At 44.4% G+C, this 27,883-nt stretch overlaps 1 protein-coding gene across 31 annotated transcripts in view; it reads right to left on the bottom strand.

The window, feature by feature from the left end:
* Positions 1-27,883, bottom strand: part of nrxn1a (neurexin 1a) — a 2,579,010-nt gene that overhangs the window by 1,842,112 nt on the left and 709,015 nt on the right. The gene's annotated exons all lie outside the window — the stretch shown is intronic.

The following is a 27,883-nucleotide window of genomic DNA, read 5'->3' as shown; positions in this document are numbered from 1 at the left end:
AACACTCATTTTCACAAATGTTTGTAAACAAATTGTAAGGTAGTTTTGAACATGCGAGTGAACAGTGGGGTTGCGCAACCTGCAAGAGGTGATGGGAAACCTGGTGCATTCTGATCAATGGGACTCATTAACATTTGTACAACGGTATTCTGTTGCAGGTTTCTCGCTCTAGGTCACTGCAATGTCAAGTGCTTCAGAGGCTGTTGTGGATAGGAAATAAGACAAAATTGAATGTAGCTGGGGTTGGCATTATAGGACAATGATGGATCCTGGACTGGCAACAGTTCACATTATTCTTGGAGAACATTAGTATACCACTCCTCTTCCAGCTCCTATTAAAACTGTTTCACCAAATACCTCAAAGGCCTTTTTCTGCTCTTCCAGGATACAGAGATGGGTGTTCATAAAGGGAGTTTTCAACAGCCAATTCTTAAAATTATATCAATGGAGACCAGGAGAGGTGGTAGCACAGTGGTAAAGGTGCTAGGGTTGTAATCCAGAGGCCCATGTTAATGCCCTGCGACACAGGTTCAAATCCCACCACAGCAAGTGGTGGAATTTATATTTAATAAACATGGAATTAAAAGTTATGCTATTGGTCAGCAGCAAAGCATTGTTGATTGCTGTAAAATCTCATCTGGTTCACTCATGTCCTTTGGAGAATGAAATCCGCCGCCATTGCCTTATCTGGCTAATGAGCGATTCCAGACCCACATATATGTGGTTGACTCGAACATGCCCTCATATTTGGCCTTGGAGCCCACTCAGTTGTGTCAAACCTCAACAAAATGAAACCGGATGGACCACCTGGCATCAGCCTAGGCCAAAGATATGACAACAGCAAACGTAGCCATGTTGACTCTGCAAAGTCCTCCTTATTCGCATCTGAGGAAGGTTGTTCCACAAACTAGTCAAGCAACAGCCTGACATTATCATACCTTACAGATAATGTGCCAGACACCACCATCACCATCCCTGGATATTTCCTTTTCCACCTACAAGCGAGACCCACCAGAGGTGGCAACACAGTGGTCTGCAATCGGGAGTCCACAACATCGACTCTAGACCCCATGAAGACTCGTGGCATCAGGTCAAACATGGGCAAAGAAGTTTCCTTCAGGCTACCAATTACCAACCCCCCTTAGCTGAAGAATTAGTATTTCTCCAGTCGAACATCACCTGGAGGAAGCACTGAGAATGTAAAGGGCGCAGAATGCACTCTGGGTGTTGGACTTCAATGTCCATTACCAAGAGTGTTTGACAGCTCACCGGTACTGGCCAAGCACGAAAGGAGGTAGCTGCTAGACTGGGTCACCAGCAGATGGTGAGGGAGTCAACAAGGGGGAAAAAAACAACTTGACCATATCCTCACCTATCCTATTGGCAGGAGTGACCACCACACAGTCCTTGTGCAGACAAAGTGAGTATACCCTCTAATACATTGTATAGCACTGCCACAATGCTAAATTAGATAGATTTCAAACAGATCCAGCAACTCAAGATTGGGAATCCTGGAGGCACTGTTGGACATCAGCAGCAGCAAAATTGTATACGTCCACAATTTGTAACCTCATGGCCTGACATGTCCCCCACTCTAACATTATCATCCAGCCAGCGGATCAACCCTGTTTCATTGAAAAATGCAGAAGGGCATGCCAGGAGCAGAACCAGGCATATCTAAAAATGAGGTATCATCCCGGTGAAGTTACAACACATGACTACTTGCAGACCAAACAGCGGAAACAGCAGTCTCCTGTTAACACCGGGTGTTGCTCCCCCACCTCCATTCAGGTCTGTTAATAGCAGGACATTCCTCCCACACCGGCCTCGCTGCCAAAACCTCTATCTCCCACTGTCCACGCCCGCATGCTCCCCCTACCCTACCCGCCCTGAGACCCCCAAAACGTACCTCTTCTGGGAATCAAGGCATTTGAGCTCGGAGGACTGCACACAGTCTCAGCAGTTCACACTGCAGCTTCTGGGCACTGCAGGAACTAGAGAGCAGCCGGTCAATCAGACTGGCTGGCAGCTCTCCGAAGCATGAATTCTTCCTGAGTGAGGGCTGCAAGTACCGTCTCCAGCCAATTAACGCTCGCTGGAGAGTGTGAAATCGCTGCAGGGCAGTAAGTGTCAGATGGCAGAAAAGGAAACCCCGTCATCCTAAAAATCCTTACCATTGTGCTTGCACAGTACGAAGTCTTACAACACCAGGTTAAAGTCCAACAGGTTTGTTTCGATGTCACTAGCTTTCGGAGCGCTGCTCCTTCCTCAGGTGAATGAAGAGGTCTGTTCCAGAAACACATATATAGACAAATTCAAAGATGCCAAACAATGCTTGGAATGCGAGCATTAGCAGGTGATTAAATCTTTACAGATCCAGAGATGGGGTAACCCCAGGTTACCCCAGGACTCGATGGGCTGAATGGCCTCCTTCTGCACTGTAGGGATCCCATTATTCTAGGTTTCATGAGCTAGTCCAGTTAGTTATAGTTAGCACACTTAGATTAGTAGAGTGTCAACCCACAGCAAGCTGTGTGCACTGCTCCAGAAGTTCAATAAAATGTATTGAACTAACGCCTAAGTTTGGTGTCTACTTTCCAGTACAACTGCATCCAGTTACAGTCCGTGTTACCCCAGGGTGAATAACACAACACGGTACCAGTAGTCTACTTTATCTAAGTGGTTTACCTCGGGTGACTCAGTGACGACCAGCAAGTGCCTTCCAGTGGCATGGAGAAGATCCAGGCACCTCCACAGCTCCGGATCTCCGGCAATCTCAGCGCCAACTGGCGGGTCTTCAAGCAGAGGTTCCTTCTTTACATTGAGGCCTTGGGCCTCGAAGATGCATCCAATGCCAGAAAACTCGCGCTGCTCCTATCAACTGCGGGGGACCAGGCCATCCAAATTTTCAACTCGCTCACTTTTGCCGACGGCGAGGACAAGACCAAATTCAAGACCGTTGTAGCTAAATTCGACAGTCACTGTGAAGTCGAAACGAACGAGAGCTTTGAGTGCTATGTCTTCCAGCAACGCCTTTAGGGTAAGGATGAACTTTTCCAATTCTTTCTAACTCATCTCCGTATATTAGCGCAGTCCTGCAACTATGGTGACACCGCTGAATCCATCATCAGGATCAGATCGTGTTTGGGGTCCACTCCGACTCTCTGCGGGAGCAGCTCCTCAAAATAAAAAACATGACCCTGTCAATCGCAATCGAGACGTGTAAAGTGCATGAACAGGCGAGAAATCGGTACCCCCATTTCAAATCGGCAGAACATGAACAACTTGGGTCCCACGAGGCAGAGAGTGTACAGGCCATTGCCCGGATGCGGCGCCTCAGTATCGATGAAGGCGGCCATTTTGCGTGCTTTTCCTGGGGTCCCACGCATGCGCGCCATGAACAGGAGAATGAAGGAGCCAAAGACCAAACTGCGCAAGTGCGAACGTCGAATAACCGCACTGCGCATGTGCGACGACGCACAGAACGTACCGACATTAACGCCATGACGTGCCCGAACTGCGGCACCGCCCACTTAAAGCGGCAATACACTGCAAAAGGCAGGCGATGTTTAAATTGTGGGAAGCTTGGACATTATGCAACCTTGTGCAGGTCTGCACCACCGGTCAAGGGCCAGTGATCCCATTTCCAACGCAACCACGTTCGATGTGTACAGCAAGGTCTACTGGATTCTGATCCTGGTAGCACCATGGATCCAGAGGACGACTGCCTGGAGTCCCCATATCATGTGGGCATCATCACTACATGTGAATATGCCTCCTCAAATTCAGCAAGATGCCTATCTATCTTCAATGTGGATTCTGCGGACGAATGGCGTGCTGTCATACACGTTAACCAATGCAGCATCCAGTTCAAGCTGGACACTGGTGCTTAAGCCAATCTCATCTCTCAAGCTGATTTTGAGCGCATTAAGAAGCAACCCAAAATTCTTCCGAAAGCCTGCCAGCTCCTTGAATATAATGGCAATGCCATTACTGCATTAGGGTCTTGTCATCTGTTTGTTGTTAGAAATTATCATTGCCTGGTATTTGTGTGGTATAAATGCTTCTCATCAGCCCAAGCCTAAGTGTTTGCCAGGTCTTGTTGCAAATTGACGTGGACAGCTTCTGTACCTGAGATGTAAGTGGTACTGACCATTGTGCAATCATGGGTAAACATCCCCACTCCTGACCTTATGATGGAAGGAAGTTCATTGATCAAGCCACTAAAGATGGCTACATATAGGACACTACCCTGAGGGACTCCTACAAAGATAATTGGCCACCAACCATCAAAACCAACTTCCTTTGTGTGAGGTATGACTCCATCCAGAGGAGAGTATTCCTTCTGATTATCATTGACTTCAACTTTGCTAAGGCCCATTGATGTGTATTTTTAAAAAGGGATCAAGGGAGATGGGGGGCGGGGGGGGGGGGGGGGGGGGGGGGGGGGGCGGTTCAGGGCAATCAGCCATGATCATAACGAATGGTGCCGCAGGTTCGAAGGGTCAAATGCTTATATTTTCTATGTATGTTTCTATGGCACGCTTGGTTAAATTCTGCCTTTATATCAAGGACCCCCCGACCGGTGTGGCGTGATCCCCGCCCCCGCCCGAAAACCGGCACCGGCGAATACGGCGGCCAGCGTCGGAGCGGCAGGCGGGATTCGTGACGTCCTCTGGGGATTCTCCGACTCGACGGGGGGTCGGAGAATCCCACCCCTCACCTTTGAAATTCAACTTCTTTATCTGATTTTAAACAAAGCTTCTAAAGAGATCGGGAGCTGAGTAATCATGACGCAAACCAATTCATTTGTGAGCAGGTCATTGCTAAGCAAGACCATTTGATAACATCTTCTGTTATTTTGCTGATGATTGAATAGACTGATGGGGTGGTAATTGGCTGCATTGGATTTGGCTTTTCTTCATGGCAGCCAATCATGAGCAATTTTCCACATTGTCAGGTAGATACCAATGTTCTCGCTGTACTAGAATGGCTTGGTATTAGGTGCAGTGTATTCAGGAATACACGTCTTCAGTAATACAGCCAGTTTGTTCACTGGGCTCATGGTCTTTGTAATTCAATATTTGAAGTCATTTCCTGATATCAAGTGAAAATGAATTGAATTATCTGAAGACTGGCATCTGTGATGCTGGGTCTCTCAGGAGGAGACCAAGCTGAATCAACCACTCAGCACTTTTGGATGAAGATGGCTGTGAACACTTCATCCTTGGGCGGTATTCTCTGGTCCTCAACCGTGTGTTTCTCAGTGGCGTGACACTCGCTGGTGGCGGGATTCTATTTTCCCGCCGCTTGTCAATGGGATTTCCCATTTAAGCCACTCCATACCGCCGGGAAACACACAAGTGCGGGTGTGCTGCTAGCGGGAACAGAGAGTCCCAATAGTCAAAAAATCCCTGCCCTTGTCTTTTTCACTACACCATCAGTGAGGTTGCCGATTTTTGTAGAGTCCTCCTCCAGTTAGTTGCTTAACTTTCCACCACCATTCTCGAATGGATGTGGCATCAGTGGAGATCATTAAACTGATCTTTTCCTGTTGCTTTGGTCTGTCCTTAGCATGCTGCTTCTGCTGTTTAGCACGCATGGTGGTTTTATGTTGTTGTTTCAGAAGGTTAGCATCTGATTCTTAGTTATGCCTGATGCTGCTCCTGACATGCTCTCCTGCACCCATCATTGACCACAATTTAGTTCCTTGGCTTGACGGCAATGATAGAGTGAGGGATATACCAGGCCAGTTACAAATTTTTATTAAGTATAATTCTAGTGTTGCTGATGGCTCGTGGGGTAAGTTGGTGCCCAGTTTTGGGTTGCCAGATAAGTTATGAGTTTAACCCATTTAATATGGTTATAATGCCACACAGCACAATGGAGTATGTGCTCTGTGAAGACTGGACTTTCTCACCGCAAGGACTGTGTGGTGACTAATGACTGGGTAGGATGGTAGCATAGTGGTTAGCACAGTTGCTTCGCGGCTCCAGGGCCCCATGTTCGATTATCGACTGGTTCACTGTCTGTGCGGAGTCTGCACGTTCTCCCCGTGTCTGCGTGGGTTTCCTCCGAGTGTTCCGGTTTCCTCCCAAGTCCAAAGATGTTAGGTGGATTGGCCATGCTAAACTGCCCTTAGTGTCCAACAAAAATGTTAAGTGGGGGTTACTGGTTTACGAGGATAGGGTAGATACGTGGGCTTCAGTAGGGTGCTCTTTGTAAGGGCCGGTGCAGACTCGATAGGCCGAATGGCCTCCTTCTGCACTGCAAATTCTATAAATCTATGAATCCTGCCAATGCTGTCACAAACAGACAAATCGTTTTGTAGCGACACGGTGAGGTAAGTTTCTCTTTCATTGGGTCTCTCACCACCTGCTGCAGGCCAAGTTAGGAAAGTATGTTCTTCAGGACTGACTAGCTCAATCCATGATGATGCTACCTAGCCAGTCCTGATGATAAACATTGAAGTTCCTCATCTAGAGTACATCCTGTGCTCTTGCTACCCTCATTGCTTCTTCAACATGGTGTTCAACATGAAAGAGTACTGATTCATCAAGTGAAGAAATGTGTAATCAGCAGGAGGTTTCCTTGCATATGCTTGACCTGATATCTGGAGTCAATGTCGAGAACTTCCAGGACCACTCACTCCCAACTGTATTATCACTGTGCAGCCAAATCTCATTCATCTGTCCTGCCGGTGGAACAGGACATATCTGGGGATGGTGAATGCGGAGTCTTGGACATTGAACTGTTTGGTATCATTCGTTGAGTACGACTATGTTAGGCTGCTGATTGACTAATCTGTGGAATAGCTCTTCCAATTTTGGCACAGTCTCCAGATGTTGGTGAGGAGGAATTCTGCCATTCTAGAATCTAGGCTGATGTTGGGCAGCCCATCTGGTTCCATTTTGGACCATTTCAGAGTCAACCATATTACTCTGGGTCTGGAATAACCTGTAGGCCATACTAGGAAAGGATGGCAGAGTTCCTTTCCTGAAGGACATTATGCTAATGAAGTAATTACTCATTACTGAGGTTTGCTTTTGAGCTTTGGGTCTAATAAAATAATAATTGAATTTAAGTTTAAAAACTGCTGTGATGGGATCTGAACACATGTATCCAGACTATTAGTACAGGCTTCTGGATCACTAGTTCAGGAACATTACCACTCTGCTACCGCTAAGTTCTACTGCCTTGGACCATTCTGAGAATCATAGAATCCCTGCAGTGCAGAAGGAGGCCATTCAGCCCATCGAGCCTGCACCACCCTATCTAGGCCCAAACACCCACCCTATACCTACAAACCCACCCTAAGGAGCAATTTAACATGGCCAATCAACCTAACCTGCACATCTTTGGACTGTGGGAGGAAACTGGAGCACCCAGGGGAAACTCACGCAGACACAAGGACAACATGCAAACTCCACACAGCAGTCACCCGAGGTTGGAATTGAATCTTGATCCCTGGCACTATGTGGCAGCAGTGCTAACCACTGTGCCACCGTGCCGCCGTTATCTGGCACTGTGACATTGGGGTACAACCTTGACACTGAAATGAGGCTGCACTCCTCTGATCTGCCAATACCCACAATCGGGCAAATTAAATTGATGGAGCACAGAATCGTCTTGTAAACCCCAAGCTATACTGTTCCTGTTGGGTGGGTTTGCTTAATTTTGTCCCTTTGGTATCAACAGAAAAAAATATAAGAATCAAAAATGGTTCAGAAATGGCCTTGCAATTGTCCAATCTTCTTGTTGGGCACATTGAACTAGTTTCTGCACGCATCTCACTGTCTCCCAATTCTGACAGCCAGTTTATTTGGGTAATATTGGAAACCTGCTTTCACCCCTATTTCTTATATTACAATGTTCTAATGTAATCTCCAATCAGGTGAAAATGATTGAAAATCATGTTCACAATGTTAGATGATTTAGGTTTCATTTCAATGAATGCAGCTACAAACTCGTAGACATTTCCTGGAAGTATTAAGATCACACATTACAAAACTGGATGTGAAATAAAATTGGCAAATATGTGGCCCAACAGATCTCTGTCCAATTTTCTAATTAGTAATGTCTACCAAATGCCTGAAAGCCATTGTCATAAAATTGACCCTGTTGTCTGAGTAAGGAATTTGATTCCATTGGGAGCGTAGTGTCAAATTCCGTGTAATCAAGAAAGGTTCTGACTTGCAAAGTAAATTGTTAAAGATTCAGATTAGATTCAAATAATGTAACTGATTCTAAATTGGGTCTAAATTGCTACCAAGAAGTCAAATTGATCCAAATACTCTTTTCTAATTCCAATCCTCTGTCACTTGTTTGATCGTTTTAGTGACAAAACACATGTACCACAATGTGATCTATCCAAATTGTACCAGCTTCATAATCCAAGCGAAGCTAAAATGGATTTTCTAGAATTAAATTACAAATCACGCAACAATAATAGTCACCATCTTTTTTCGTCTCTCTCTAATAAACATATTTTCAATTTTCTGCATATAGATGCTTATGTACAGGAAATTGGTACACTGCCTGCATTACATTGGGTGGATATGGGATCATTGTGCCTTGTGATCTTTGTGCCTGTTTTCAGTTACTATCCAATTTACCATCCATGGTGTATTAAATTACAGAGTTAAAAACGGTATGCAAAATGTTTACCATATACCATATAGTGTAGATTTATTTGTTCTTAAGGGCAGCACGGTAGCATTGTGGATAGCACAATTGCTTCACAGCTCCAGGGTCCCAGGTTCGATTCCGGCTTGGGTCACTGCCTGTGCGGAGTCTGCACATCCTCCCCGTGTGTGCGTGGGTTTCCTCCGGGTGCTCCGGTTTCATCCCACGGTCCAAAGATGTGCAGGTTAGGTGGATTGGCCGTGATAAATTGCCCTTAGTGTCCAAAATTGCCCTTAGTGTTGGGTGGAGGTGTTGACTTTGGGTAGGGTGCTCTTTCCAAAAGCCGGTGCAGACTCAATGGGCCGAATGGCCTCCTTCTGCACTGTAAATTCAATGATAATCTATGATTAATCTAGGACAAAGGTTCAGCACAACATCGTGGGCCGAAGGGCCTGTTCTTTGCTGTATTTTTCTATGTTCTATGCTTCATTTTACAGAATCTGACACCCAAGGAGTTTCAAATATGCATGGTAAATGAATGAATGTATAAAACAATAAACAAAGGACAGTCTGTTCTTGAAAACATTGTGTGCTATTGGTTACAGGCTTTCACAAACATAATGAAACTAATTTTGATAAAATGTTTGCCTTTGAAACCGGTCTATAATTGCAGATGCAGCAAGACTATTACTTGTAATTTTTGCCCTGCCATGATGCATAACTATCTCCCCTTGGTGGACATTCTGGCAGAGAAAGGTAGCTAGATTATTTTCCCAAAGACAGTTATACATTCTTCAACAACCTAATTTTAACCTCACAATCCAAGTGGAAACAGGGAAGGTTCAGCTCCACTTACTTCAGTGGGATCTAAAATCAGGAAGGATGTAAAATCACATCTGATTGGAACCGTCCCGATTTCAGTTGGGCGAGTTACATTTTCCTTTCTTGCCATTTGGAAATGAATTCATTTATTTCTCAGTGGACACAAAATTACAAACAAGGGGTGGGTTTTTCCCATTGGGCGGCTAATTGTTGACACCGGCATGAAAACGGGAGTGTTTTACTCCGGCGTCAACAGGCCTTCCGGCGCCCGATTCTCCGGGCCACAGGGGGCTAGCACGGCGCTGGAGCGGCTGCTGTCTCCGGCGTCAACTGGGTGCCGCGGGGTCCGCGCATGCGCAGTGGGTCCGGTGCCAACTCGCACATGTGCAGTGGCACCGGCACCAATGCGCGCATGCGCAGTGGCTTTCTTCTCCGCGCCGGCCCCAACGCCAAATGGCGTAGGGCTACAGGAGCCGGCGCAGAAGAAAGGAGGTCCCCAGCCTGAGAGGCCGGCCGGCCAATTGGTGGGCCCCGATCATGGGCCTGGCCACAACGGAGGCTCCGCTGGTGTCGTACCCCCTCCCCCCCCCCGGGGGTCGGACCCCCACCCCCCCACAGACCGCCTCCGGACCCTTCAACGCCGAGGTCCTGCCGAATCAGAGCATGTTAGAACGGCGCAGGCGGGACTTGGGTTTTTCACTATGGCCGCTCGACCTGTCCGGGCTGGAGAATTGAGTGGGAGGGCCGCGTAGAGCGGCCCCCGACCGGCGCCGCGCCGGCCATGCCGGCGCCAATGGCGGCGATTCTCCACTCTGCGAAAAATTGCGTCCCGGCGTCCGAGCGGAGTAGCGTGATTTGTGTGGCGCCCCAGGGATTCTCCGACCCGGCGGGGGTCGGAGAATCCCGCCTAAGATGCTGGACAACATTCAGGGCTTCAAACCATTATCTAATATGGGTTTGCACCCTCAGGAGAGGAACTAGAAAATTGAATAAAGGGGAGGAAATCAGATGTGCATAACAGAATATGACGATCGACAATAATTTTCTCACCGTGCCTTCTATCATGCTGTAAGCTTTAGCCATCTTAGATGAGAAAAAAATTAAGTTTAATTTGGTCTTCTACTTGAAAGCCCATACTTCTTTACTATTGAAAGTTATGTAACTTTTAAGTTAAAAAATCACCTCATCAACAACAACTCATATTTAACATAATGAAACAGCCCAAGGTACTTCACAGGACGATTATAGATCAAAGAGTGACACCGAGCCACACAAAGAGATACTGGTTCAAATGTCCTAAAGCTTGGTCAAAGAAGTAAATTTTAAGGAGTGTCTTAAAAGAGGATAGAAATGTAGAAAGGTATAGGGAAAGAGTATTATTTAGCTTGAAGCCTACAGTAAACTGAAGGTTTGGCCACAATAGTGGCGGTGTACTAGATGCCATAATTAGAGGAGCGCAGATAACTCAAGGGGATTATGCGTCTGAGGGAGATTACAATGTGTTATGAACAGGAAGGGGTTTAATTTAAACAGCCCTGATTTCTCCTCCAATTTTTAAACAGAAGGTTTTTTTGATTTTGATTTCCCTCCCTTTTAAGCAGTTGCATATTTCCCAATCCCTCAGTTTTGGTGTGATCCAATTTCTATAAATAACCCCAGAGCAAATTCAAGATCAGATAAACTTTGAGATGTAATTTTTTCGCACAAAACATGAGAGAATGATCGCAACATAGCCTTCTTTTTCATTCATGCGCTAAAGGAGGTGGGGTGGGAGGGTATAGAGAAAGAAAGATTCACAGGCAAAGACCACAAGATAAAGACCACAAGTCCAGATGAAAGTCCAAAGATATCTTCCTTCAAAAGAGATTGTGAGGTTGAAGATTGATGCGGGATAATTCACATTTCCAGTAGTGATAACTTTCATGATGGAATGAGCGTGTAGAAATGAATTAACTTATAGGCAATGGTACAGAAGTTCAGATGTCCAAATAGAAACTATGTAGATGGGGGGCTAAGCATTCACCTGGACCGAACCCTTGTTCTGAGCCTGGATGGAAGATGGCAGACTGATTGGTAGTACAGCAAGAATTATGAACCAGTTCTTCATCTGGCGAGGCGGGGGAGGGAGGGGGGGGGGGGGGGGGGACGATGGCGGGGGTGGGGGGCACATGCAGCTGACAACTCTCCACTTTGGATTTGACAAAGGATGCATCTTCCTTTGTCTGCATTCTTGAGAATGTTAATATTTCAACCATTAAGAATCTGAAAGGAGGTTGCAGGGTCATATGTCCTGGCAAACTAGTAGTCTCCATTAGCCAGGCCTGGCTTAGGAAATATAGAGGGCTTTTGTATCATTCCCTTTGAAGCAGGTTTCTGGAGATCACAGGGTCCAGAGATAATGAGATGACAACTTCTCTGATACCGCCAGAGAGCACCTTTTGTTTGAAAATTACAGCCTGCAATTGGCTTCAGTCATTTTAAAGTCTCTGTCCAGTTTTTAAGAAAATTCAGAAGTAGCCATGATATTGTGTATATATCATAAAAACACAGTTGGAGGTCACAGCTCTGTCACAAAAAGAGGGAGGTGATGACTATAATAATAATCGCTTATTGTCACAAGTAGGCTTCAAATGAAGTTACTGTGAAACTTCATGATGGACCATGAAGAGGTTTTAAAAAAAGGATGAGAATTTTAAAATCAAGATATTGTTTGAATGGGAGCCAATGTAGCTCAGCAAGCACAGGGGTAGCAAGGCAACAGTACTTGGTGCAAGTTAAGACACAAGGAGCAGAGCTTTGGAGGATCTCAAGTTAACTGAGGGTAAGATTTGGGAGACCAGCCAAGCATGCATTGAAATAGTCTAGAGGTGACAAAGGCACACATGAGTGTTTCAGCGGATTTGCAAAGTCAGGTGATGTTCCATGGTTTGTTTGAATATTGATACATAACAACAGCTACGCAACAGATAGTCTGAAAGGGACGATCGACAAAATATTAAATTTAATTTTAATATGTTAACACTTTTACAATTGTACAAATGTTTAAAATGATACATGTGAAATTCAGAAAATGTTAACTCAACCTAAAAGTGCTGTAATCTAAGCACAAATAATTTAGGCTTCAGCTCAATATGAAAACAGGGTGGTCATTTATCGGTTATGGAATTTAATGAACTGTCTCCTTTCTGTAATAGAAATGTAAAACAGGCAGTTTCTATAATAGGCAGAGGCATCTGACCTATTGGTTTACCACCTAAGAAGGAGGCTTGTATCTCCCAATTAACATCTACTGAGGTCTTCATTGCCTGAGCAGGAAATGAAAGTTGTCAAACAATGCTTCTATTTGTATCCAGTTCAAATCTAGCATGCTATCCAACTGGACTGACAAATTACTAATTGTTTATACCGGTAAAGCAGCCAGTTTGTGGATTTAAAACTATTTTGTATGGATAAATTGAATGTAGTAATAGGCTCAAATTCTGTTTTTTCACTAATGAATTTGAGTTTCTTAAAAGAAAAGGAGGCAAATCAGGCAAAGCCATTTTTGTGACAATTTACAACATTACAATATTAATTTCTTAGCATAAGAAGAAAATGTTCTGCAAATCGCTGCATGCGATTTTTTTACTCATATGTTTTTACTCAACAAAATGATCCTCTGTTTATGCCAATAAAAGAGTAGTTTTCTAGAAGAAGAAATTGCCTTTCGTTTGGTTTCTAATATGTCAACATTTTTAATGGAAGATCTTAACAGGTAGAACTACAGAAATAACATGTTTTCAAATAAAGTTAAAAATAGTCTTTTTGAATGGGTCTTTTCAGAGTATACAGTGTTGTCGAAGAATAGTAATACTTCACAGGAACATTGAAGCATCACAAAGGGTCTTTTCCCCCCCAAAAAAACTGTTCATGCATCTCCTGTTTTAAAGTAATTAAAATTGAATCTTGTGTGTTTTAACCCTTGTGTTCAACAAACAAGCATACGTATGCAAAAAGACACAAATGCACTGACATATGTCACATCATTCTGCCAAGCATCATCAATCTGTGTGTTAGGAATGTCATTGCAATGTAGCTGACTGAAACATTTAATAATGTTCTGCAAAAAATTAGGTATATTTTCGCCAATCATCTGTATTTCTAATTTAGTGAGAGGATCTCAACTCCCACTTTTTAAACTGGCAGTCAAAAAGGTTTTCTTCGCTGTATAGTCAACTGCATTCAGATATTTTCAAAGGATACAGGAAGACATGCCAGATTTGCATGCACTAAGAAACAGCTAACCACGGGATCAGGTTGCCTAGAAACAATCTGATTATTACCGGCCACAGTGGGTTAAGAAGACATTTTACCTGTTCCTTCAGGATTATTGTCAAGGCTCATTCAAATGACAGAGGAAAACGCACACATTGGTGCAACTCCTGACAATAATTAGCACTGGCCTTTTAAAGTGAATTTGAAACACTTTGCAAAGAAAACACAATCGTTTTGGTGCACTTGTTTCTTCTCGGATGAAAAAAATTCATTTCCATTACTATACCTCAGGCATGTTCTAAGAAGACAAGGAAAAACACTAATAGCATTCCATGAAAATCACATATGAAAGCTGTGACAGCTGTCATCCTGCAATTGCCAAGGGCAGGAAGACCATCTAATAATGTGGATCTGTATTCCACTGCAGTTCTGCTTTTGGTGGTACTTGCATTTAAAGCATGACTTTCAATCAGATATTACCATTAATATCTGCTTTGAAATGAACACCACTTTGTTTCACTTCATTCTGACAGTGGTAAAGATTTTTTTTGCTTCTCAGGATAGCAGAAATACAACAGCATTGACATTTGCTTGGAAAACAAAGGTAGTTTTAAGGGATTTATACTTGTGTCGTTAAACAGTAGAAATAAGGTAGAGGGTGCGATATAACTAGAAAAAAATTATGTCCGGTTTCAGGCTCGTTTAGCGGGCTTTTCTCGGCGGCAAACCCCACTATTTCTTTATTTTAAAAAAATGTTTTTATTCTCCATTTTCACATTTTCCTTCAAAATTTACACCCTACCCACAAACAGTAAACGGTGACAAATACAAAATCAATCCCCTTAACAATACCAACGATCCCATCCTCCCACCACCCCAAACAACGGCCCACCTGTCAATATATGCATCCAATAAAACAAACCCTCCCACGGTGGAAACAAAAAACAAAGGAGAAAAAGAAAAAGGAGTCCGGGACCGCCCATGGTCACCATTAACCTATAGAATCCACTCCCCCCCCCCCTACACTCAACGCCATCCAACCTCTGAAAGAGTACCGTACAACCACGCCCCCCCCCCCCCCCCCCCCCCCCGCCGGATGCCAGAGGGAGTGCCAGGGTGTCACTCTGCCTTGTCTACGACCTCCCAGGGTTTCTTAAGGCCTGGGAGACCCCTTCAGGTGCCATTATGACTGGTCCACGTTTGTGGAAACTAATACTTAACGGCACCCTTGTGAGGTCTACAGGCGCTGGGAGAATCCCGCAAATGCGTATTTAGATGAGCCATTAATATACTGATCGGATCACTTCCAGTGAGGGCGAGACCTAGATCGTGGGGCGGGATTCTCCGACCCACCGCCGGGTCGGAGAGTCCCCGAGGGGTGGTGTGAATCCCGCCCCGCCGCTCCGCCGCCGGCTGCTGTATTCTCCGGCACCGGTTTTCGGGCGGGGACGGGCAGCACGCCGTGGCCCCTCCCGGCAATTCTCCGGGCCCCGATGGGCCGAGCGGCCGCGCGTTCCTGGCCAGTCACGCCAGTGTGAAATGGACATGGTCCATCCCGGCGGGACCTGGCATGGAGGGCGGCTAGCGGAGTCCTCAGGGGCGCTCGGAGGGGATCCGGTCCCAGTGGGGGCCCCCACGGTGGCCTGGCCCACGATCGGGGCCCACAGATCAGCGGGCGGGCCTGTGCTGTGGGGGCACTCTTTCCCTCCGTGCCAGCCTCTGTAAGGCTCCGCCATGGCCGGCGTGGAGAAGAACCCCCCTGCGCATGCGCAGGAACACACCAGCGGTTCTGCGCATGCGCGGAACCACGCCGGCGGTTCTGCACATGCACCAACCCGTGCCGGCTATTCGGCGCCAGTTGGTGCGGTGCCAACCCCGCTGGCACTGGCCTAGCCCCTGGATATGCGGAGGATTCCGCAACTTCCGGGCGGCCCGACTCTGGAGTGGTTGGCGTCGCTCTTGGCACCGGCGGCGGGCTGTCCCGCCAATTGCGGGAGAATCCTGGCCGTGGTGTCTCGCAAGACTCCGTTAAATCTGGCAAGGTGTTTCGAGCATCACAAATCTTGCCAGAGGCCGCTCACGAGATTCAGCAGCCTTTTCCCGACACCAAATCGGGTGTGACGAGGCTGCTAAATGACACCCATAGATTTAAATGGGTTTAATTCAATGTTTCTGTGCCTGGAAGGGTAAAACCTATTATTAGATTCATGCCGGACAAAGATGTTTTTATGTGTGGGATTGGTTTCAATTCCAACTGTGATTCTATCGTTTTTAGAGGGGGCTACAGTGTGATGAGTAAATAAACCAGCAGTGGTTGCTTAACAACTAGATCTTGTAAGGTGGTGAAGCATTTAAGTTTTATTTTATCTAATTTGATTGCATTTGGAGCTGGGTAGTGAGAGAGAAGGCATCTCTCACAGCTCCGCTAGAAGCAGTTGATTTTAGAAAGCTAAAGAAGGAACATCTCTCTCAGTCTTGCCAGAAGAAAAGCTATACTATAGAGCAATATTTAAGGAGAGAATGCTGGAAAGCTGGAGCCCAGCTAGTTAGGAAACTAGATAAATTAAATAAAGGTTGCAAGAAGTCTGAAGTTAACGGAACAGAGGAAACTGGAAACCAGTACAGATTACTGTTCAGTAAAGTCACAGAGAGTTGAAAAGGCATTGGACTGTGAGAGCCCAGAAAGATATCTGCAGTAGTGTGACGGTTTATGAGAAATTACTACAATTTTGGAGACTTGAATTGAATTAACTATGGAAAACGGTGGATGGACCGCGGCGTTTGTGTGAAAGCATTCAAGGCAAACAAAATCTTAAGGGAGTGGTGTAAAACCTGAACGCGAATCCTTGATGGATGCAGCAGAGGCAAAGCATAATGTGAAAGAAAATTGATTTTTGAGAGGCGGAATTTGAAATCACTTGCGTGGAAGTTGGAGTTCATGAGACAGAGTGGCTAACGGTATAAGAATCATTTGGGGTAATTTTGTAGAGAAATCCACAAACATTCACTTGGGTTCAGAGAGGAGTGTGTCTTACCACAGTCATCTTGTGAGCTTGAAGGGGGCTTTGTCTGTTCATGAGATCATCATAGCTTAAGATGTACTTTGTAATCCATGTTAACCTTAAAATCTGTGTTTCACTGTTAAGCGAAGGAGGAAGTAAAGGAGCATTGTATCAAAATCAAATGTTCTCATGTTTAACAAATGTTTTTTTCTTACTGTTAAAATTACGTAGCGGTTCTGATGCTCTGTTCTTCCAAACTTTATAAAGAAAAAGTAAAGGTTACAGTCTTTTGAGCAAGGGTTCCATTCTGGAATGTTTCATATAGTTAGAACATGAACTGGGATCGCAGCACATTGCTTTGAAAACAAATAAACTTGTTTCTCTGGTATCTTCCAGAAACATAAAAGAGAAAAAAATAATTACGTGTTATTGGAAAAAGGATTAAAAAACAAAAACAGATGTAGGTTATTTAATCTACTTAATGAAAAATGTCAGGAACCAAAACTAGATGTTATTAAGCCTGAGAGAAAAATTTAGTCCTATGCTGAAAAGCCCCTCTCAGTTTACTTAAGGAGTGTTCTGTCCTCATTTCTCTTCAGGTGTGGGAAGAGCCCCTTTTTGAAAACAATTTTTTATATCGCTGAAAATTTTCAGTAAATTAAGCAGCTTAACTTCTTTGCATTCTTTTCAGATTGAGTTCATCATAGCTGTAAAAAGGCACCATGCCATCTTTATAATCAGCAAATCTTCCTGACCAAAGAAAATCATTCCCCATGTGAACCATCTGCACATAGCTGTGTTTTTATTGTTCATGAAAAAAAAAATCTCTTGAGTTTTTTTCCCCAAATTCAGTTATGATAATGATATGAAGCAAATAGATAAACAAAAAATCATTAACGCCATCAGGACCATTCTTATAAAAAAGGCTTGAAAGTACTTTTTTGCCATTATTGACATCAATGCATTGTAATTTTGGGCTCAGATAATCAACTGTCCACAGCATGTTAATCTTACCAAAAAAAAACTGTTTAACAAGGAGAGATAGATTGTCAAGCGAAAAATGTTACGAAAAATAGTAAATATATTGTAAGAGAAAAAAATCAATTTAACATCGAAAATATGGTTAATGATAAACACCCACAGTATTCAAATTTTCAACAATCAAATTGAAAGTGTGCATTTTATTCCTGGTCAGACATAAACATAGTGATTATGACAAAGTATTTTAATTGTGAGAGATATGTACAGCGCTAATATACAAGAGAGATTTGACAGGAGTTTATGGGGAGATCTCAAGCATCGGCCACTTTGTTTGACGATGAATAGCTTTACTTATTTAACATAATGGGAGACTGCAAGATATATTAAAACACGATTCAATTTAATAAACCAAAAAATTAAAGAGTTTGAAATACATAGCAAATTCATCAAGATCTGAAAAGTGATACATCAAATTAATGTTTTGGGTGTAGACCCTTCATCAGAACAATAATTTTTCTTTACAAATCAATCATAGAATTTACAGTGCAGAAGGAGGCTATCCAGCCCATCGAGTCTGCACCGGCCCTTACAAAGAGCACCCATACTCAAGCCCACGTACCTACCCTAACCCCGTAACCCAGTAACCCCCACTTAACCTTTTTTGTTGGACACTAAGGGAAATTTAGCATGGCCAATCCACCTAACCTGCACATCTTTGGACTGTGGGAGGAAACCGGAGCACCCGGAGGAAACCCAAGCAGACAAGGGGAGAGCGTGCAGGCTCTGCGCAGACAGTGGCCCAGCCGGGAACCGAACCTGGGACCATGGAGCTGTGAACCAACTGTGCTATCGTGCTGCCCCAAATGTTGATGGGTTTGTTGTGTATTTTAAGCATTTACACCTTTTTTCCCCCTTTCCATTTTATTGAATTGTGCAGTGAGACAGGTTTAATATTTGTTTTGCTGTTGTATTTGTTAGTTGTATAATGGTTGTGAATGTTCCTTCCATCAGCCTATGGACTTGTATCAATGTTAGCGTTTTTTGTGGATGTAATTTCAGGGGGTTCAGCACGTTTAGAGTCAGAATCGGTTGCCACTTTTGCTGGGCTATGTAATGGCACAAAACTGCTACCAAGAAAAATATCACCTGACAGTCCACCAACGGAGGCCACTCCCCCGATACCCACTGATTTTTGTGAACTGTGTAGAGTGAATATATGAGGTTTCAGAATCCTTTAATGTGGCTTCCTGTATCCATTCCTTCAGCAAGTGGAAACATTAAAAAAAAAATTTATAGAGTACACAATTCATTTTTTCCAATTAAGGGGTAATTTAGCGTGTCCAATCCACCTACCTTGCACATATTTGGGTTGTGGGGGCGATACTCATTTAAACACGGGGAGAATGTGCAAACTCCACATGGATAGTCACCCAGAGCCCGGATCGAACCTGGGACCTCGGCGCCGTGAGACTGCGGTGCTACCCACTGCGCCACCGTGCTGCCGCAAGTGGAAAGTGCTATACCCAAACCCTGTACAGCAGCAAAGGTAGCCTATGACTAATGTAAGTGCGTTCTCCACTGCAGAGCTAAAAGTGTTGTTATCTACACAATGAATGTGCAGACAATATATTGGTCCATGGTATCACTTAAGTCAGAGAAATCTGAGTGTTGTGCTCGTATACTGCTATCAACTGCCTTTCAATATTGCATTCAACAAAGAAAACTAATTCTCAATTTCTACTGCTGCTGCCTCTATTGGCAAGCATAAACTTTGCTTTATTTGGCATAAAACTCAGTGGGACGACTAAACATTCTGGAGCTCTGTTTCATACCAATTGATGTTCAATAGTCTCCATCCACTGCTATTTCTTCTTTACCAGTGCCTGTTGCCTTACCCTGTGGATTTCCTTCTACATACCTATTACTTCTCTCATGGCATGTGTATCTCTGTTAATTACTGCTTCTAAAATGGGGGAATATTGGTGCAGAATGTGGTCCAGAAGGTTTTCATCTTCTGTGAAGACATTTTACATTTTGAGTAAATAAATGGGGATCTCAATTGTCCACTGTTGCATTTATATTTAACCACTGCACATGAATATGTTGATGTAATATACTGTGCATATTATTATTATGGTACATATTACTATTTCTGGTTACTCATCCAATCTGCACAATCCCGTCAGACACAGAAAGTGCTCGAAAATCTCATCAGGTCTGTCAACATCTGTGGAGAGAGAACGGAGCTAACATTTCGAGTCTGGATGACTCTTCGCCATCTCCAACGAAGAGTCCTCCACCCTCGAAACATTAGCATGTTCCCTCCTCCTCCTGCTTTTCCTGAAGGTGGCTGATGTGCACTGCTGACAGGAATCCAAATGAGCTTGTTAATTTTTCAATAACCAGCCATTTTGAGAGGGCAATGCATCTTACCAGTGTTGCACGGGACCCACACAATGTCTGCAATTCATCAACTCACAAGAGGGCGATGCAGAGGTCGGAACAGCACTAAAGTGACATGCAATCTGCATGGTAAATGGGGAAAATTGTTAACCTGAGGCCATCCACGGGCAAAGGCTTGCCATTCCATATCAAACTGTCTTACATAATGCAGGGGTGAAGAAATGACTGCCAGCCCCTTTAACACTACCTTGAATCCAATTTGCTCTGCCATTGCTTGCACCAGCAATGCTCACATCACAACAACAATGAAGGCTGTTGGCAGCAATTTCTGTTTTTCAAAATAAATTTAGAGTACCCAGTTCATTTTTTCCAATTAAGGAGCAATTTAGCGTGTTCAGTCCATCTACCTTGCACATCTTTGGGTTGTGGGGGCGAAACACGCGCAAACACAGGGAGAATGTGCAAACTCCACACGGACAGTGACCCAGAGCCAGGATTGAACCTGCAACCTCGGTGCCGTGAGGCTGCAGTGCTACCACTGCGCCACCGTGCTCTGTTGGCAGTATTTTCAAAAGCATTGTCCTCCGCACCTCACAAAATTCATCCACTATCCCTGAATGGGCAGCAAGCCTTAACTGGACACTGGAAAGTTAAATCGGAAGGCAAACCACTCTCAGTTCAGGGTCATGGACTTGGAAATGTTGCCACTTTACACATAGAAATTAAACTGGCAAAACCACAATGTGTTGCGGTAAGGATTCTTGAATCTGATTGGTTAAGAATACACCATTGTTTGCCCTATTTACTCGTGTTCTAGATCTCCTGCAGAGTTGGGGTGGTGGGCTGCTCTGTTTTGGCCTGCAAATAACTACAAGTCTTTGTGTAAACATTGACAGAAAGGGCTAAATTTAATGTGCTCTCCCGAAGCAAGATTGGCAGCAGGGGGCAGTTAACTGAGTGGGAGGGTGGTGGGTGGGAACCCATTACCTTCCAGCTTCTGTCCCAATTATGTCCAGGTTAGGAGAGCTTGTGTATGGCCTTCCGCCCACTGCCAATTCAGTCTCATATAGGCCTCATCCCTCGTTGGGCAGGGGACCTGCCATGCAGGAAGCCTGACAAGCAAACACTGCTTCCAGGCTTCCAGAGGGGGTGCCTTTTCCAAAGACACTGAATAAATGGGTAGAAATTTTCAAGATATCAGCAGCAGAGCTGTGTGTGCTGTGTTCTGTTCACAGGTCAAGGTTAAACTGAGACTGCATCACATGACACATTTACCTTCTCTAGTGTGTACACATGCAGCTCTGCTGCTGACACCTTCACGCTTTCTACTCATGTATATATGTTTTCATGTGCCAGCTTTAAATAAACTAACCCACAATGTGTTTTCCAATCCCTTATGAGTGACTGGTGCCCTTATCTGATTATAAAAACACAACATGGTATTCAGCAGTTGTCAAACTGAACCACAGCAAGATTAAGTCAAATGTGACATGGTGAACAGCCTTGTTGCTGCATGGCAAGAGGAGACACTCGAAGTTCTGGCCAGACCAAATGGATTTGCAGCTTCGGAAAGTGTTGAAATTGCAGCCTGATGATTGTTCATGCAAGCTTTGAAGTCACAGTACTGAGAAAGTGCTCAAGTAAAAAGCAGGTAAACAAATAGATCCCTTGTAGTGAGATTGCAGCACATAGCCTTTCAGTTTCGTAAGTGGAACAGAGAGGACCAGCACTGGGTTAGATCAGTCGGGAAAGGCGAGTGCCAAGAAGGTGAACCGGATTGATAGCGAGCAAGGGGAAGTCACAAAAAACGCTGTAAAATTTGCAATTATAATGGGTTGAGCTTTGGAAAAACAACAAAAGCAGCTAGAGTGGCATTCATCCCAGGTCAAATGGGATATTGTCAGAAATTCTACAAAATTCCCCATTTTGAACTGGGATGCAGCTGACCTTCTATCTGAATTCAAAATTTTGAAACAGCTTACAGAGCCCTGGTTTCTTGATTCAGGAGTGTCTGAGTCAGACAAGCAAGCAATGAAAAATTGCCTCGCAATTAGGAATGCAGGTCTACACAAGTCAGGATTAACAGCAGACGGCCTTCAGAATTCCAAAAAGATATGTGGCGTGCCCAGCCGGCAGTGGGATCCTCAGTTCCGACAGCCGGCCAATAGGGTTTCCTATTGTGGCTATCACACGCCGTCAGGAAACCCGCGGGTGTGGGTGCGCTGCCAGCAAAGCAGAGGGTCCTGTCGATGGAGAATCCCGCAGATGGACGGCATTGGAAGACTGGTTCAGAATCAGGTAAAACTTCTGAATTCGGCAACTAGGGTTCATGTCATTTTGAAAATAGACTACAGAATCCATAGACCACTTAATCAGCAGATGCTGAGAAAAGGGTATGGGCGGTGATTTTTCAAATGCAGAGCTAGCCAGCAGAATTGTTGAGTTGATGGTCATCTCTACCCATGTAAGAACCCCAGAATGATCTGATAGTTCAGCCCAAAACATATAGTACTTAAGATATACTCAAAGATGGCATAAGTATGAAGCGATCCACGCAGGACGCCGAAGCATAGCCACGACTGTTGCTAGACTCACTTGAATCTCGCAAAACATGTGGAAGGTGTGGCCTTCTGCATGCATCAAGAAAATGTTCAGCTTTTGATCAATTTCTGTGAGGCATGTGGCAGAAAGGGCCATTTGCAGTGGCAGTGCACTAAAGCAGCTACAATGAGCCATTGATTGATCCAAACAGACTAGCACCTTCAAGCAATGAGAATAACCATCCGGTATCTACATGGGTAGAAAGCTTGAAGACATCAGCAGCAGAGCTATATGAGTTATGTTTTGCACACAGGGTAAAATGAAACTGAGACTGGATTACATGACACACTTCCCTTCTAGTGATGGCTAATATGACTTAAAGGCATATTACAACATACATCATGAAATGATCTTCTGCATAGTTCCTTCTAAACAGAGTGACTGAATGGCAAACCAATAGTTTTGTGCAGATTACTCACAAATTGGTGTCTTTAACTTGCTGCGCGTGCGTAATCATGCAAAAAAATAAAATAAGAAGGGCCACTAAATCGCACTCTTGCTCCAAATAAAATACAGGGGTTGATATTTTTCCAGGTGCACTCTGCTAATGATTTGTTGCTGCTAATTGAATCAAATTCATATAATGAGATATCCACTTATTGCTTCAATAATTTGAGATTGGTTTTATTTTAGTGGAGAGAAACACTTTAGAGTAAATGCGAATGCTGACATTTGAGTGTCAGTGCTCAGCATACAAGTTAACTATTTTCAGCCCACGTTTCCACAGGCAGAAGGGAGGGATGTTTTCTCCAGTTATTCCGCTGAAGTCATCGTGGAAGATTAACTCAATAATCAGCAACATTTGGAATCAGTTTATTCAAACACAAGGCTCTCTAATGGTAAAGCCCTCTCTACTCTGCTTCTGCAATCTGCCTTAGGTAAGAGGTAAGAATCTTCTTGCACTGGTGAGTCCCAAATGTGGGGCTGGAGGTGTGTGGGACCTCCGCTTGTCGGCCGGTTAAGTGGCCACATGCAAACATATTGTGACCCAATTAGATATTGATGGACAAGGTGCCCACCCATTATGCGTGGGGGTTGGCAGGAAGTCAACAACCCAGTTGTTACCTCATGGGATCAAAGGTTCAGGCACCATATTTAAAGCACACCCAGGCTGACATTCATTTTCTGCAATCTAGCAATATATATCTGGCTGTGTGAGTGAACACCTTGAGACTATATCTGCTGCTGAAAACTTCTGATCATCCTTCCCGCAGATTACTGCTGCCATTCAGCCTTCATTGGAGTGATGTCTCAGAGCATTCAGATTAGATGAGTATCCCTATTATTTAGGAACGCTTGCCTCCAGGATTTCCTCCTGCCCATCCGGGAATGGTAGGAAGTTCTGTTTCCCAGTGATGTTGACAGGAGGCATCTGCTCCCTCTCTCAATCAGCAATATTCCAGTCACCCTTGCAGAGCCAGCACCCTGCCTTCCTCTCTGCCTCAGTTAGCCATGTCTCGACACCTCTCGGAAAACCAACACCCAAACTCATTGCATCAGTGCCTCATTTCCTGTGGCACAACATGAAAGAAAGGCAGCTCCTACTCAGTCCAAATCCACCAGGAATACTCCGTCTGCTGCTACATGCCACCTTTAACCAATCGTGAATCTAAAGGCACATGTTTCTCATTTGCTGCAGAGTTAGTTGCAAAAATATTTAATTTATTTTGGCAAAATTGTGTTTCAATGAGTATGCATGACATGCTGCATTATAAATAGGTTCCTGCTGCTTATCGTCGGGCAGCTTGATCTGCCTTCAATCTGCCGCAACCTTTATTTCCAACTTTTGGGAAGCTGACATTTTTGCCTTCCACGCAACTAACTGCACCTGCCTGCCTCGTTTCCTGCTGCCGGCGGCAGCGCAACATTCTGCCCCTAACTTAATTTGAAAAGGGTGCAACCTACTTTCAATTACCAGTGCGAATTGTTGCACTTTCCTCATCGTTTTTATTGGGTATCGCAGCACAAGATTGCTAACATGCAATGAATTAATGGCCACAGGTAACTGAGTAGAGTCTGCTCATTTCAAACTGGTTGTGGAGTGAGAAAATATTCATGCCATAAAAACAAACTAGATTTGAATTCACACTGGAGTTGCGAAGAGACATGGGGGAAATTGTGAACATGACCGCCCGGGCAGTATCTGAAGCAGAGAACTCACTCTTTACAGAACCTGCCACATGTCGATCCATTGATTTCAAAATCAGGCCGGGGGTACAACTTGCAGGTAATCTGCTCAAATAGGAAATCACACAGGCAGTAAAAGGTGAAAACTTCTCTCCGTATTCCACTTTTCCTATGCCTTACTTGCAAACTGTGCTCAAAAACTGGGTGCAATGCAATGGAAAATTCAACTTGAACTTCGTCTGTGCTTTTCTGCGGCATTGGCTGTGTGTTTTAACCCAGCCTTTATGTCAGGTTAATGAGTGAAGTATTCAGCCTTACTGTCCTATTCCTGGGGGAATCCTGTTGGTCACATTTTAACTATTCACAGCAGTTGAGTGATTGAGCCATCAGCCAGACGCACGTGGAAGCTTTATTCATTTATAGTCGAGATTCCATTGCAACAATGATACTCAGATTGCATTTTAACTTGGACTGAAGAGACTGCCATAGTTTTCCCATGAAGTGAAAGTAGGTGCACTTTGACAGAAAAAATCATGGCCAGCCATCAACCCCCTGTAAACTCCCAGGGCGGGATTCTCCCATTCAGCGGCAGAGTGTTCACGCAGTCGTAAACACCGTCACATTTCACGACGGCGCGAACGGGCCGCTGGGAGTACCAATTCACGCCGCTCCAGCCTCCCATTCCGGCGCGAACTGTACGCCGCGGGATCCGCACATGTGCAGTGGCGCTGGCGCCAACCCGAGCATGTGCGGAGGCCTCCCTCAACACGCTGGCCCCAACACAACATGGCGCGGGAGTTCAGGGGCCGGCGCGGAACAAAGTAGGCCCGGGGAGCGAGAGGCCGGCCCACTGATCTGTGGGCCCCGATCATGGGCCAGGCCCCATCAGAGGCCCCCCCCGGGGTCGGAGCCCCCCTCCCCCCACCACAGGCCGCCTCCTGACCCTGTGCGCAGAGTTCCCGCCGGATGCGACCAGGTGTGGACGGCGCTGGCGGGACTCTGCCTTTTTAGAGCGGCTGCTCGGCCTATTCGAACTGGAGAATCGGCGGACCGGCCGCGTACAGCGGTCCGCGATCGGCGCCGCGCCAAACACGCTGGTTGCGCGGATTCTCCGGCCCGGCCCCGGGCGGGGAGAATCCCACCCCCCATATCTGTACTTTGGGATTGCGATTCAGGTTTGGACTCAATGGTGCACCTACAACCTGGTGAGAGTTAAAATGACCTCCTCATGTCTGCATCTGACTTAGCCTGAAGAAGTTGCAGAAATATCCATTTTAAGCAATTGACTGTCAGGGCTTGACAAACGAAGTGCCTGATGCGCAGCCAGGATAAACTGTCACATAAAAATCTTGCCCTCCTAGTTTTAGAGCTACATTTTAGGCACTATCTACCTCATGGAACAGTCTAGCATCTTCACATTTGATCCTTTTTCTGAAATAGAAAAAAATGGTTTTGCTGCTTGTTCCAGAACACAGTTAGTATTTACACTTTGTAATAGAGAACACATGGAGTACAAGGTCATGTTGTTACATTTGCAATGTAGAGACAGTGAACATAAAACTACAAATGCCTTTACTGCTTAGTTATTCATTTATCCCCACCAAAGCTATGAACAACAACACTAAGAATCCCCCATTTCCCTGTCCATATATCTGCTTCTTGCTCTCCAGAGTTAAAGAGCAACCTTACAGTCTAAATTGCACTAATCATCTATTTTTGTACTATTATTCTTCAGGCATAATGTTCCTTCATCATCCAGCTTTGACAAAGGGTCATCTGGACTCTAAACGTCAGCTCTTTTCTCTCCCTACAGATGCTGCCAGACCTGCTGAGATTTTCCAGAAAAATCTTTGGTTTCAGATTCCAGCATCCGCAGTAATTTGCTTTTATTCCTTCATCTAATGCCTGGCACCACCCTCTTACCAATTCCCTGGCAAGATGGCAGGGGCACCTATATTCTACCTAGAGGTTCTGATGGCATCCCTGCTGTGAAAAAGCAACACATACTGGGGATTCATCTCACTATGAATTAAAAACTATAAAGTCATCAGAAAATGTTTTGATAATAATCCTGCTTCACCTGCTGTGAAAATCAAAAATGTTCTGGCTGACCAATGACTCTTCAGTTACCTCTTTGATGTTGCTGATGAATTTAGTGCCCAGCACAGCCAGAGTTCAGCCAGTATTACACCCTGAGGTTGTCTTCTTTATTTTAATTCAGCCCAAGGTCAAATTCAGGCATTAAACACTGGTCCTGGTGGGGTGCACTTGTTACTCATGACGCGTAGCCACATAATCAGCCCTGGAGTGTGTGAACTCAATGCATCATCTCACACCTCACATTAGTTGTAGTTTCATTAAACATCTTTCATTCAACATAGCATTTTTAAATATGCAAATTCGGAAAGCATTCTCATAATTTTTCTTACATGTTTCAAACTAAACATGGAAAACTAATTACTTTCACAATAATAGTCAGACCAGCTCTTAACATCTTGATTGATCAAAATCTCCCATTAGCGTGTCCTAATTATTTTTCTGAAGATGCAACATTTTGCTATGTTAAAATACAAAAATGAATTATTTTCCATGATATAACATTTTGAAATGAATGCTATTTATCCTGTTGTACTCTTGCACCCACAACAGCCCAATAAAATATATGTCAGTATATTTCTATTATGATGCACAGTTCAGATAATTGCATGTTTAAAAGAGTATATTCCACATAAAGGAGCTTGTGTAACTTATAGCAAACATGCATGAAGGTTAATTTAAAGTTCAGACCATCACATTTCATACAGATGTTAACTGAATAAAATGCTAGCCAGCAATATCACTTAAACATTCAAAAATGGCTCAAAACATATTTTCAGGATCATTTGAGAAGAAATTTGGCCCAAACTGAAGTTCCCCCTTCCCTCCCTCCCATTCAAACATTTAGAACGTATGAAAGATGTATAGCTTGAAAAAAACTATTTTTGACATTAATGTTAGAAGCAAATGAATAAAAACAATTTACTTCTCAGAAAGACAGTTCAAGAAATTTCAAACACAAGGAAGGAAAT

The sequence above is a fragment of the Scyliorhinus torazame genome, chromosome 1 (assembly GCF_047496885.1).
Source record: "Scyliorhinus torazame isolate Kashiwa2021f chromosome 1, sScyTor2.1, whole genome shotgun sequence".
Classification (NCBI taxonomy): Eukaryota; Metazoa; Chordata; class Chondrichthyes; order Carcharhiniformes; family Scyliorhinidae; genus Scyliorhinus; species Scyliorhinus torazame.
The sequence above is the reverse complement of the archived record's forward strand: the minus strand, read 5'-3'. Positions and strand labels throughout refer to the sequence as shown.